A 13,080-nucleotide genomic window follows, 5' to 3' on the forward strand; every position below is an offset into this window, starting at 1 on the left:
TCGAATCGTCTGCTAGTCGTGGTTGCGCGCCCGCGCCTTCCTTCTGTTATCTTGTTAGGCGCATGAGAAATCGATCGTAGGTACCTAAACGGGATAGATATTTCTATAACATGTAATTGTAAGTAATACATAGATAACTAAGTGTACATAATCATGAAGACATCGAGAGTTTTAGAAAAATCATTGTGTAAGTGTTACTTCTTATAATGTTTTGTTATTAGTTTGAGTGAAGTATTGAAAGCTGTCTTCTTCGTGGGGGGTCTGTAATGCATCCCGTAATCATTCAGTGATGCAAATGTTGAGCACTAATTTGATGTGTTGTGATATTTGTAAATGGTAATATTAGCTTTTCAGAGTATGATATTAATATACTGATATATTATATACATATAGATTTAAAGCGTGGGTTTAAAAAATGTTATGTTTTGAGAGTGACTGTACTTCTTGTCAAAATAATTAGCCACCTGTCAAATTTAAGATACTGTCAGAAGTCACTAAATGTACGGTATGATATATGTATATAATATTATAATTCAATTTGCCTTTTTATAAAAGTTAAATCAAACGCTTAAAGATATGGTTTTAAGTAAAAAAATTGTGTGTTTATTCTATTTTAAAATTTGATCAGCAATACTAGTTTGCTTTTAGAACCATTTCATTTCTTTAATATGATTTGTTTCATGCTTCCACTTTTGAAACTACAATATCTTTTTAGTAAGCTAAAACTGAAATTTGAACTGCATTTGTTTATGAACGATGGTTTTAATACAGAATAAGTCCTTAATGCATTTAACTTGTTATTCAGCTATAGTGATTTATATTCCAAATTTTGTTTTGTTCAGAATTGGTGTTCCCTTAGAAGTATTAATTGTAGATTACATTCTTGTAAGCTAAATTAACAGAGTCTTTAAAAGAATTGGTGTTAACTTGCTTAATTTTAGTGTCTATTTCTGTTGTCTAAATGTTACTCTGTTTGTGCAGGATAACTCTAGATGATGGTGTCTTCTGAACTAGATCAAGTTTTCCCCCATCATTTGCTGTTAGAGTTGACCACTCGCTGCTGTTCCTTTTGTGTTTATTTGCGGTCACAGAGCATCGAAAGACAAGATTACGGTCAGTATAAAAATCGTCAAGTTATTACTAAGTAATGTTTTCTCATTGTGATGTGAGAATTATTTGCCCATATAGAATAGGCCTACACAAACTCAACGAACTATTGCATAGGCTTGTAGTTTACCTGCTATAGCAATCTGGAGAATTTTCAAATGGTGTAAACTTATTTCATCTTAAAAGTGGAAGCAGAACTTCCTTTGATAAAGGATGAATGGAGCGGAGAAAAATTCTCTCCGGCACCGGGACTCGAACCCGGGTTTTCAGGTCTACACCGGATTCCAGTTTCAATGCCGGATTGAATCTTCTCAGTTTAAGTTCCACCTCTTAGTTCCCCTTAGGTGGCCAACCCTCATGTGCTGTGTCACAGATGTGTGACAGTAGCACAATGTCCAGTTGATGTTTATTTCGTTATTTCGTATCTGTAGCCACATCATACTGGTCAATTGGATGATATAGTCAATTAAAGATAAATGGTAGAAGTTGTAGGTACCGTAACAAAGGCAGATCAAGAGCTTTTTTTCTTTTGTAAGCTTTTAACATTGAACATCCTTATTATACTGTCTTCAAGTGGAAGCCATTACTCGTAGATGTAGTGGGCTGGATTAGATAAATTGTTAGAGCTTAATTAGCCTACTCTTGACATCAATTCACTTCATGCAACAAGTTACTGATCTGTTTCCTGTACTCTAAAAAAGGACTGAGTAGTTTTATATCCTTGCTCTTGTGCCTTTAAAAGATTTATTTCTAATAATTTATGAGGACTACATTTACATCCATGTTTAATTTTCTGTGTTTCTTTCATACAGTATTTAAGACTAAATTTTGTTTAATGTGTTTTGTCTTCCACTGTTGTTGAAGTAGTTACAAATTCAGCAGATCTGGGTTCGATTCCTGGCAAGAAGGTGGTAATTAATCTCTCTCGTCAAAGGATTAGATGTCTCCAGTGTTGTCTTAATTGGTAGCCTTGCACGTGATGACCACTTGAATAGAAACTTCTGTGATTTGTGGTTATCTAGTAATACGGAATGCTCACAGATGTTGGAAGAATGGAGCAGAGTTTCCAAATATTTGAAGCATATAATAGTTTACTTCAATACCTGATTTTTATTTACTGCAAGGCTTGAGATCTAGTTCACAAATCTGACCATATTTTCCATAGACAACCTTGATAGCATTTGTTTTAGTATACGCACATTGTCCACATATCTGTATCATTTTTACAGTTAATTCGATTTATTTTCTCAATATTCAGTTACAGAAAATATATTGAGATCTTTCATTATAACAGAATTGTATTTCGTAAGTGATCCATCAATCTATATCTCTGAACAACACTTTGGAATTTTAACTCTGAGGTCTGAGATACATCTTTTCGAGGAACATATACTACAATACTATAAACCAGTGCAGGAACGATTATATCTTTAGAAAACTTCAGTTACATTTGTTTGAGTTATGTTTTCAGCATTCTTCCAAGGCATGATGAAATGAAATGCATTTAAGCCAATTTATAGATCTACTTATTAAGATACATCAGAAATGTAAGAGATTTATAAATATCAATGTTTAAAAATACATGAATGTAGTAAGTTTCCTTCTTGATCTTCATAGACATTCACAGATGTCCCATTGTGTGAAGAAGTCTTGAATATTATCAATGATAAAAGATCTTGGCTGCTTCTTGAACCATTTCAACATAGCGGCCATTATTTCGTTATCTATGCTGAATTTATGCCCCTTTAGAATTTTCTTAAGAACCAAAAAAATTAAAAGTCGTATGGTGACAAATCAGGGCTGTAAGTTGGATGTCCCAGAACATTTTGCTGTTAAGAATTGAATCATTGCTTGCCGTTCATCTCCAGGCAGACTTGTAATAGCATTATTCATGTTAGCAGACATATCTACCTACACATTTCCCATACACAAAAAAAAATTGTTTTAGATTGTTCTATGCAAGGCGACTATTATGCCATACACCACGTGGTTATAACTTCAAGACAACTTGTAATGAAGCAAACTAGTTTAATTTAATTATGCATAATATTTATTTATTCATCAACATTCAAAGTGTCTGTGTTATATCATTATCATCATTGTCAATAATCATGCATTATAGTCCCGTCGCTCTAATTTCCGGCAGCCAATCGCGTTGCAGGTCGGCTACATTTAAACGTGTGTGTCTTGTGATTCGCTGATTCATTTCTTAAGGCTCGATAAATGCTTAATATAATCGCCCGCCCTTTTAGCTCTTTCGTTGGCGTTCGCAGAAAGCACACGAAGACGTTATTTGCTGCTCAATTATTTGCTGAATTACATTGCGTTTGATTTATTATCATAGGAGCTACGACATGATAATGTTTAACGGTGTGGCAAATAGATTCCTCGTATGGTAGCTCGACAACGTAAGAACAAAAATGGCGAACGATACTACCTATCTAGACTTTATAGAGTCTTCACTTTCTAAGACGTAAGCAAAGAGGCGGAGTCACGCCGGAAATAACAGTGTCGGGACTATAGATCTTAATATAGTTTGAATTCATCCAATAGTCTTTCGGAGATCTTCCTTTTCTTTCTGTAATATTTTGGTTTGTGTTCTGTTATTGTTTTAAACATTCTGTTCTTGTTTATTCTTAAAATGTGACCAATCCAACTACATGTTTATATATTTTTTAATTTCGTCACTGATTATTATACTTTCAGTTATTCTAAAATTTACTTGTTTTTCTCTGATTAAAAAGTGTACCCGGTACCGGTATTCGTTTCAGTTTCTTTTAGTCTGTTCCTATGTTTTATTTGAGAATTCAAATTCATTTTCAAACAGCAGACTGGAAGGACTAGTATACTGTAGAGAATATTTGCACTAATTTAGATCTAATAACCATTGTTGCAATGTTTCTAAGATTGTGCGAATTAAAATTTTTTTATTAATATATATATTTTTTATATATATTTTTGTAGGCCTATGACATATAACAGCCCAGGAATTAGTAATTAAAATTTGATTTTATTATGAGAATTGAGAAAAAGTATAATGAAATTCTTAGAAGAAATTAATAGAGAAGAAAGGTCATTCCCCCAGAGTTACTTGCCACAAATATCTTAGAATTCCCTGAGGATCCAATCCTAGCCTCTTTGTTGAGGAGTCATCAGCTCATAGACTGAGTCCTGCTGAACCATGTTTGTGTCCTGGATTATTGAAAGTTGGATAAAGTTCTGTCACCTATTTGATGCTCATTCTGATTACATACTGTATTCGCATACCATTTTAATGCATTGTTATGGGAAAGTGATTTCACAGTCATATTGAATATCGGAATTTTATATTTAATTTTTATGTATATTCTTTATTCTTCTTTCTCTCGTATTAAGCCTGCAGCTTATTGCATCCATCTATCCATCCATCAATACTGTGTTAACGTATCTTTCCATGTCAATTTTGGGTGTCCTAAACTTCTCTTCCCGTTTGGTTTCCAATCTCTAATTCTCTTCACTAATCTGGTGTCCTCCATACGATCAATGTATTCATTCCATTTAATTTTCCTATTCATTATCCAGTTAAACACAGGTTCAATTGTGCATTCATCCCTAATTATGTCACTTCTGATTTTATCACTTAGTAATTTTTGTGTAATTTCTTAAACCTTAATTTTTTTCGTTTCCTTCATTTACTTAGTTTTTTGCATTATAACTCTGAATTCACACCCATAAGTAATTACAGGTCTTACAACTGATTTTGGTTTCAATTGAAAATATCTTTGAGAAGGAAAGTTAAAATTATGTAGGACTCCGTGCATTAAGGCTATGAAATCTATTACTTATTCTTCCTCGAAAAAGACGTAGTAGACCTCTATTACAGTGCTTAAGCATGGATGGTCATTGTGTGCCTCATATACTAGAAATCATCTCAGGAGACTGCATTGGGAGTTCAGTTAACCTTGACCCTTACACATTCTCCTCTAATCAATATGTGTTATCTACCATTATACTTTGAACATACACATATATTAAACAACAGTTGTATATATATTTTTTATTAAAAACATCAGACCAGTAACGTTGGCAAACCACAAGGATCTTTACTTACTTACAAAAGGCTTTTAAGGAACTCGCAGGTTCATTGCCTCCCTCACATAAGCCCGCCATCATTCCCTAGCCTGTGCAAGATTAATCCAGTCCCTATCATCATATCCCACCTCCCTCAGACCAATTTTAATATTATCTTCCCATCTATGTCTCGGCCTCTCCAAAGGTTTTTTTCCCTCAGGCCTCCCAACTAACACTCTATATGCATTTCTGGATTCACCCATACGTGCTACATGCCCTGCCCATCTTAAACGTCTGGATTTAATGTTCCTAATTATGTCAGGTGAAGAATATAATGCGTGCAGACAAGGAAATGTTAAATAACAAAAGTTGACAACAAACACACCTTCAAAATATACAGAAAACCAACCACCACCACCACACACATACACAACACATGTAATCACCCCGCACAACACAAACATGTTGCATTCAGGACAATGGTACACAGATTACTCAACATACCCATGAGCCAACAACACTACAATGAAGAAGTGAACACAATCAAATACATAGCACAAGAAAACGGTTACAACCCAAACATAATAGACAACATCATAAGGAAGACAAAACAAAAATTCAGTAAACACAAAAACACACAAAACACAAGAACACAAGAAATACATCACACTAACATACGAAAACAAAAACACACACAAGATCGCATCCTCATTCAGAAAACAGAAATATAACATAGCATACAGAACAGAAAACACACTACAAAGACATCTCAACACACAAACAACACAAACAAATAAATACAACCACACAGGCGTATACAAACTCACATGCAATAGTTGCGACAGTTTCTGCATTGGACAGACAGGCAGATTATTCCAAACTCGATACAAAGAACACATTAAAGCAATAACCAAAGGACACAATACATCTACATATGCCGAACACATAACTAATGCTAACCACACATACAATGACATAAATAATACAGACATGGAAATCCTACACATACAACCCAAAACCAAAAACTCAACACACTAGAACAATATGAAATATACAGACACACTAAAACACACCCTAATCAAATTCTCAACACACAGATCAATTTCAGAACACACACACTATTTGACACAACTCTTCATCACACGAACGCACCCACACAACAGGCAGCAAAGTTGAGATGGCGCTGAGACACAGAAGGCTCTGAGGATGGTGTGAAGAAACACCGAAACAGCTGTAAGCCGCACATGGTTACATAATTAACAAGAGTAATGTCGCCATTTAATCAATTATTTATATTCAAGTGTTAAAAGTAGTGTACGAAAGATTCAACATGGATTTTAATATGGCTTCTTTCAGAAGTAATGTAAATTCAAAGTTCCTGCGTCGTAAGTTAATGATACATAATAGAACTCTGAGACAGGCAGAATTAATGGCAAAATTTTCTTCGTATGTTGGTTACTTTGCCTGTTGACAAACCTCCTGTATTCCACTGAAGTATTTTGCATTTTAAGTCTCGTTTCCCCTTAAACGGTCATTTGTTCATGGTTTTGGCATCTTGTAAGAGGTTTTGGTCAATATTGATGTTCATTTAGCACTACCCAGTGAATATGTGTCTTAAAGTATGTCACAGATGCAAACAACTTTATCCCCCAACAAAATTGGCTTCATTTATACACGGATGGATCCTTGATCTTCAGGGAACAAGGTGCAGGTGTTACGTGCTGTCTCTTCTCACTTTATAGATCTCTTGGATATGGAACAACAAGTTTTGATGGAGAAATCATTGCAATAAGTGAAAGTCTCAGGAATCTTCTCTGCCACATCAATAAATTTAAAAATGCAGTTATATTGTCAGACTCCAAAGCAGCTATTCTATCAATAGTCCTTAGACTCACACCTTCATCTCAAATAGCAGAAATAAATCAAATGCTCTCTTAACTAATATCACTCAATAAAAGAATTGTATTCCAATGGATACTATCCCGTTGTGGAATCCTGGGAAACGAGAATGCGGATGCTTTAGAAAAGAAGGGCAGCACTGCTACTTACAGACCTGTTACTAAATCTACGTATTAATCTGTGAAAAGATTTATTAAATCTACATACTTAGACTTCAACAAACAAAATTTGATAACACAATCTCAAGGGAAAAAATGGAACTCTCTGCATCTTAATCCACAGTTAATTCCTGATTTACCACGCAAATCATCTGTAGCTGCATTTAGATTGGCAACAGGCCATGATTGTTTGACCAAGCACCTGCATAGAATTAGAATATATCAGTCTCCTAACTGTCCACTGTGCAACTCAAATCAAGAAATGGATTTGGAACACCTCAAAATCTGTGCTTCAGTGGCTGGTCATGATAATATCTTTGAAAAATATTGGAGTGCAAGAGGTCAAATGACTTTATTGTCAAATGCCTGGCATTAGAAAACAACAACAACTTTATCCCCCAAACCAAAAATCAAAAAACTTAAGTGATCTCTATTGTTAGGCAAGAAGAATAATGGGTGAAATACTCCCAAATTCAGCCGTGGAGAACAACATTTTCTTCGTACCATCAGGCTCCCTTCTTTGTGTATAAATATCTCTGAGAGATAGGTGAGAAGGTGAGACTTGGCATGTGAGCTGTGCGAGAGGGGAAAGAATAATGTATCAGAAAAAGAGTTTGTTTCATAAGTGTTAATATTATATGAACCTACCGATACAGAAGTTCATCTCAGACTAAAACAAATCTCCCCCCTCCATACCCATTGGTGATATAGCCACTGCGCATGATAAGGTCACAGGATAGGTTTTGTCTCCTCTACTCTATATATCTCTGCAAGACATCTCATGTGACTACAGAGGCTTCTGACAGACAAGATAGGTAACAAAATAGAACAATGAAGCTCAGTAACCCAATATGTTACAGTGAATCTGGATAACAGATTTAAAAGTAAAATTGGCAGAACTGTAGTATCATAGTGATGAAAAGCATGTCATATTTCAATTTAATGACTTCAAACTTCTATTGTATTTCCGTAAGATTGTTTGTGTGTTGCGCAAATATGAACTTTGTCATCAGACGTATTCTATTTGCTTTTAGCTCTGTGATCAAAATACACCATCCTTATCTCGACAGTACATAACAACCATTACAATTAAAAAAAAATAATTAGGATGTACTTACTAGAAGTCGAAACACGTTTTACTAGTGGCAGTATTGCGTGAGCTGAAAATAGAATAGTATCAGTATTTGGATCTTGACCAATAGATGTGCATTTGCAAAACTGTTGAACTCGTATTTATGTTATGTTGTAACACTTTAAAATTAGTTAAAGAACAATCCAAATGATTTTAATATTAACATTTATTGGTTAACAAGACAAACTTATATCTTGTTTGTAATACAGGAAGTTGGCTTTACTATAATATCCAGGGAAACTTGACATGACCTACTCACATCAGTGCAAAACAACAAAATAACAATTTATTTATAATAGTTTTTGCAGTGTAGTAGTGAACTTCTCTTTCATTAACAAATATTAGTGTTTGTGTATACCTCTGTTAAGGATTAGAGTTGTATTGCTGTATCTTAATGAAAGAAGTAATTTTAAGGAACGACTACAGAATACCGTGTAAGTACTTTATGTCATTATTGCTTTATTGAATTATTTATTTTTGGTCCAGGGAACTACAAACCATTTTCCAAATTTGAAATATTTTAAAATTGAAGCTTTTAAAAAAGAAATTTATAAAATTATTCATGATATATAATATTAACAAATGTATTTTTTAACTTTTATTTCTGTCGACTATATTCATGTTTTTATTGAATATCACTGACTTCTGTCTGATTGTCAATTTATATTAAATGTCTTTTTCTCTTTTTGCTCTTGTGTGTTATTTATTGTTTTGAATTAAGTTACTTATTGTATTTAGTAAACTGTCCTTGTAAATTTTTTGTTATATTATTGACTAAGACCACACCGTACACGAGCCTGGCTCTTACGGTAGTGGCTAGAAACATTTTTGTTTTATAAATGTAATTTGTACTCCCTAGCTACCTAGCTAGTTAAATAAAAAAAAATAGCCTAAATAAATTTATCTACCCTTGTGCCATCAATAAAAAAACATGCGTTTTAATTATTTTTAATTTGCACGGTCTTTGTAAATTAGTGCTTTTGCGGTATTCTGAAGTATAGCATAGAAATCATATTACGCATATGGTAAGTTCTGTTGCAGTGACTGAACTGGCCTGCCACTTAAATTCAAACAGGCAATATTGATTTCATTAGCTGACGTGATTTCTTCAATTCTGCTCTTTCTCCTTCTACCGGTATTCCTCCTTCATGATCAAAATTGCTCGTAATCATGTCAGGACATTGTAGAAGCATAGTGTTGAAATGAACTGCTTGTGCAGGCAGATCAGTGAGATGGTCCACGAAATGATCGTGTGTGCTTGGAAATCCAAGTTTGAGGTGGTTGATCTGGAATACAGCATCAGGAGAGACCTAAGAAGCAGCAAGCATCTACTGCCCGTTTGTGTCTTAGGATCAGGACCCATTCCCAGCTCATCTTATGTCGGGCACACCCTGATATCCTGGCTCCTGGTGAACTGCAATTCAGGCTATTACATATACACCAAGGATCCTATCTTTCTTCCTAACACAGTTCCAAATTCCGGGATTGATTGGCGGGACTGGACTTTGTTTCCTGGCAAGCGCAGCATCCAGCATGATAATAATAATAATAATTTATTTAACCTGGTGGAGTTAAGGCCATACGGCCTTCTCTGACACTCAACCAGGAGTAAGACTGCGTTACAAAAAACACTACAAATTTACAAAGTACACTACAATTTTACACACAAAACTGAGTAAAATAATAATAATAAAATGTATACAACAAGTAAGTAGAAATCAGACATAATACATAACATACAGAAAGAAAGGAAAAAGCATAATAAAATGTGAACAGCAGGTCAAAATAAATGAAACATACAAAGTATAAAAAATAAGACAATTATTGATAATAATAATAATGATAAAAATAAGAATAGTAATAATCAGGGAAAGGATTTATATGTAAATACATATTTACTTATAAAGCTAATATAATTTATATTTTGCATTATCTTTATGTTTCACAATGTGTAGGGTTGAAAAATCCTACTTTTATTTTCCATATTTTTCCATATTTTAGAGTTTAGTACATATTTTCGTTAATTTCCATATATTTTCCATATTTCATATAAAACAGTCCATATTATATTAGGTTTAACAATAAAACAAAACAAAATTCCATTAACTTTTAAAAATACATTTCAACAATAGAGATTTAAACACATGTTCAGTAATCCCTTTAACATCAGAGTTATTTGAAAATTAGCAGTCCTATCAACAATGGGAAAGTAAGTTACAAAACTGTATTAATTTAATTTAAAATTTTTAACAGACTTCAGTTGTGCAGCTCAACAGTTAAATGCCAGTCAGAGTACACATAGGTTCAGTTTTGTAAATCATACTATAAAGACGGTAAATATGCCAAAAGTACGTCATTCAGTCAATTTAAAATCAAAACTAACAAGTTACATTTCAGAATTTAAAGAAGATGGTTTATCAACTGACAATAAAATATTATTTTGTAATTTGTGTCAGTGTGCAGTATCATCTACACAAAAGTTCCTGGTGCAACAACACATTACAACTAGTAATCATCAGGCCAACAAACAACTAAATTCCAAGCAGAGACAATTGTTTTTAACAATTGTTTTTAACACAACCAACAACATCGAATGTAAGATCTGAGTTTAACATCGACCTGTGCCGTTCTCTCATCTCTGCTGATATTCCTCTCTACAAACTAAAGAATAAGGTCTTCAGGGAATTCCTTGAAAAATATACTCAACATACAATCCCGGATGAGTCAACACTTAGGAAGACGTATGCTCCATCCATCTACGATGAGACAATACAGAAGATAAGAGATGAAATTAAAGATAGTTCAATTTGGGTTTCCATTGATGAGACTCCCGACAAAGAAGGTAGACTTGTTGGTAATGTAGTTATCGGTTTGTTAAGTGAACAATATTCTGAACGAATTCTTTTACATTGTGATGTTCTAGAAAAGTGCAATAACAAAACTATAGTTAAACTGTTCAACGAAGCTATGGGTATCCTGTGGCCAAAGGGTATTATGTACGATAATGTGTTATTCTTTATTAGCGATGCTGCCCCTTATATGGTCAAAGCTGGACAAGCATTATCTGTTGTATATCCTAAATTGACTCATTTTACTTGTGTGGCGCATGCATTTCATCGTGTGGCAGAAGTGGTCAGAGACAATTTCCCTAAAGTAGATTTGTTGATTTCATCAGTGAAAAAAGTATTTCTCAAAGCTCCCAGTAGAGTTAACGTGTTGAAAGAAATGTACCCTGAAATTCCATTGCCACCAAAGCCAATTTTAACTAGATGGGGTACATGGCTAGAAGCAGTTGAATATTATGCCGAACATATAGACTCTATTAACAATGTTCTCCTTGCATTGGACTCTGAAGATGCAGTCTCAATTGATACTGCGAAAACAGTTACCTGTGACATAAGTGTGAAGAATGACTTAGCTCACATTCAGCATACATTTTCATGCATCATAAAAACGCTCAAAAGTCTCCAAAATAGGCACCTTTCACTATCTGAAAGTTTTGAAATTATAAATAGTACTGTGGAACAACTGAATCGTGGTAGAGGTAAAGTTGCAGATGCAGTAAGAGCTAAGGTGGACACTGTACTTTCAAAAAACCCTGGATATGAAGAACTACAAAAGGTTGTTGCTGTGATGAGTGGTGAATCAACAGTGAAGATTAACTTGGACTTATCCCCAGCAGACATTGTGAAATTGAATTATGTACCAGTTACTTCTTGTGACGTCGAACGCTCTTTTAGTCAGTATAAATCTATCCTCAGAGACAATAGAAGAAGATTCACTTTTCAGCACTTGAAAGAAATGTTTGTAACCTATTGTTATGGTAACAGACAATAAAAATTGTGTTTTGTTGAAACTACATTGGAAGATAAGGTACGTCCATTATATTTTTTGTTTAGTTTGATTAAAATGTACCAATATTTAACGTACATAGTCATTTTTTTATAATTTTAAGTCCATATTTAATTCCATATTTTGGTAAAAATCCATATTTAATTCCATATTTTGGTAAAAATAACTACATATATATTTACATATTTCATATATTTTTAGTCCATATAAATCCGTTCCCTGGTAATAATAATAATAATAATAATACTAATAGTAGTAATAAAATAGTGCAGTACAAAGCATACAATGAATAAAATATTTTTAAGTACACATAGTAAGGAAAATTATGATTGTATATAGCTCAACTTATCACATTATAGATATACCATTATCGGAAAATATGAAAACAAAAATGTAAAATAAGTTAAATATCACTAGAACATTAAAAAAAATGTGAATACGTGGAAACATGCAATACAACACTTGTCATAATAGTAAGTTAGTTTGGCAACTCGTCATAGGATAATTTTCTAACTTGGATTTGAAAGATTTCAATGTTCGATAGCCCTTGACTTCAGGCAACAGAGAGTTCCAGTGACGAGAGGTAGCAACAGTGAAAGATGAGGAATACAGAGATGATGTGTGAAGTGGAATTTCTAGCGTGTTATCGCGTTGTGATCGACTATTAATATTATGATAGCGAGAGAGAGTATGAAAACGAGCGAATAAATAATAGGGGGATGAAGTGTGCATGATGGATGTTGCCATCAGCAACCGAATCACTCTATATTCAGAATGAAGATGGTAAACATGCCCCATCTCCAAACAATCTCTAAACGAGGGGCACACTTTTCTTTCCCCCCCTGGTAAGAGAAATACACGGTCATCTGCATAGCTCAGTTG

The 13,080-nt window shown here is 33.9% G+C and overlaps 1 protein-coding gene across 3 annotated transcripts in view; it reads left to right on the forward strand.

Moving 5' to 3' along the window:
• The first annotated feature begins 15 nt into the window (after positions 1-15).
• LOC138695809 (uncharacterized) overlaps positions 16-13,080 on the forward strand; it is a 228,166-nt gene continuing 215,101 nt past the window's right edge. For 2 of the 3 annotated variants that reach the window (XM_069820040.1, XM_069820041.1), the window contains exons 1-2: positions 16-187; positions 982-1,113. The gene's annotated coding sequence lies outside the window, so the exon portion shown is untranslated. Of the gene's footprint in view, positions 188-981; positions 1,114-8,281; positions 8,781-13,080 lie in introns of those variants that run through there. The other variant, XM_069820042.1, reaches the window with a different exon arrangement.

Source organism: Periplaneta americana, chromosome 3 (genome assembly GCF_040183065.1).
Source record: "Periplaneta americana isolate PAMFEO1 chromosome 3, P.americana_PAMFEO1_priV1, whole genome shotgun sequence".
In the NCBI taxonomy this organism is placed as follows: domain Eukaryota; kingdom Metazoa; phylum Arthropoda; class Insecta; order Blattodea; family Blattidae; genus Periplaneta; species Periplaneta americana.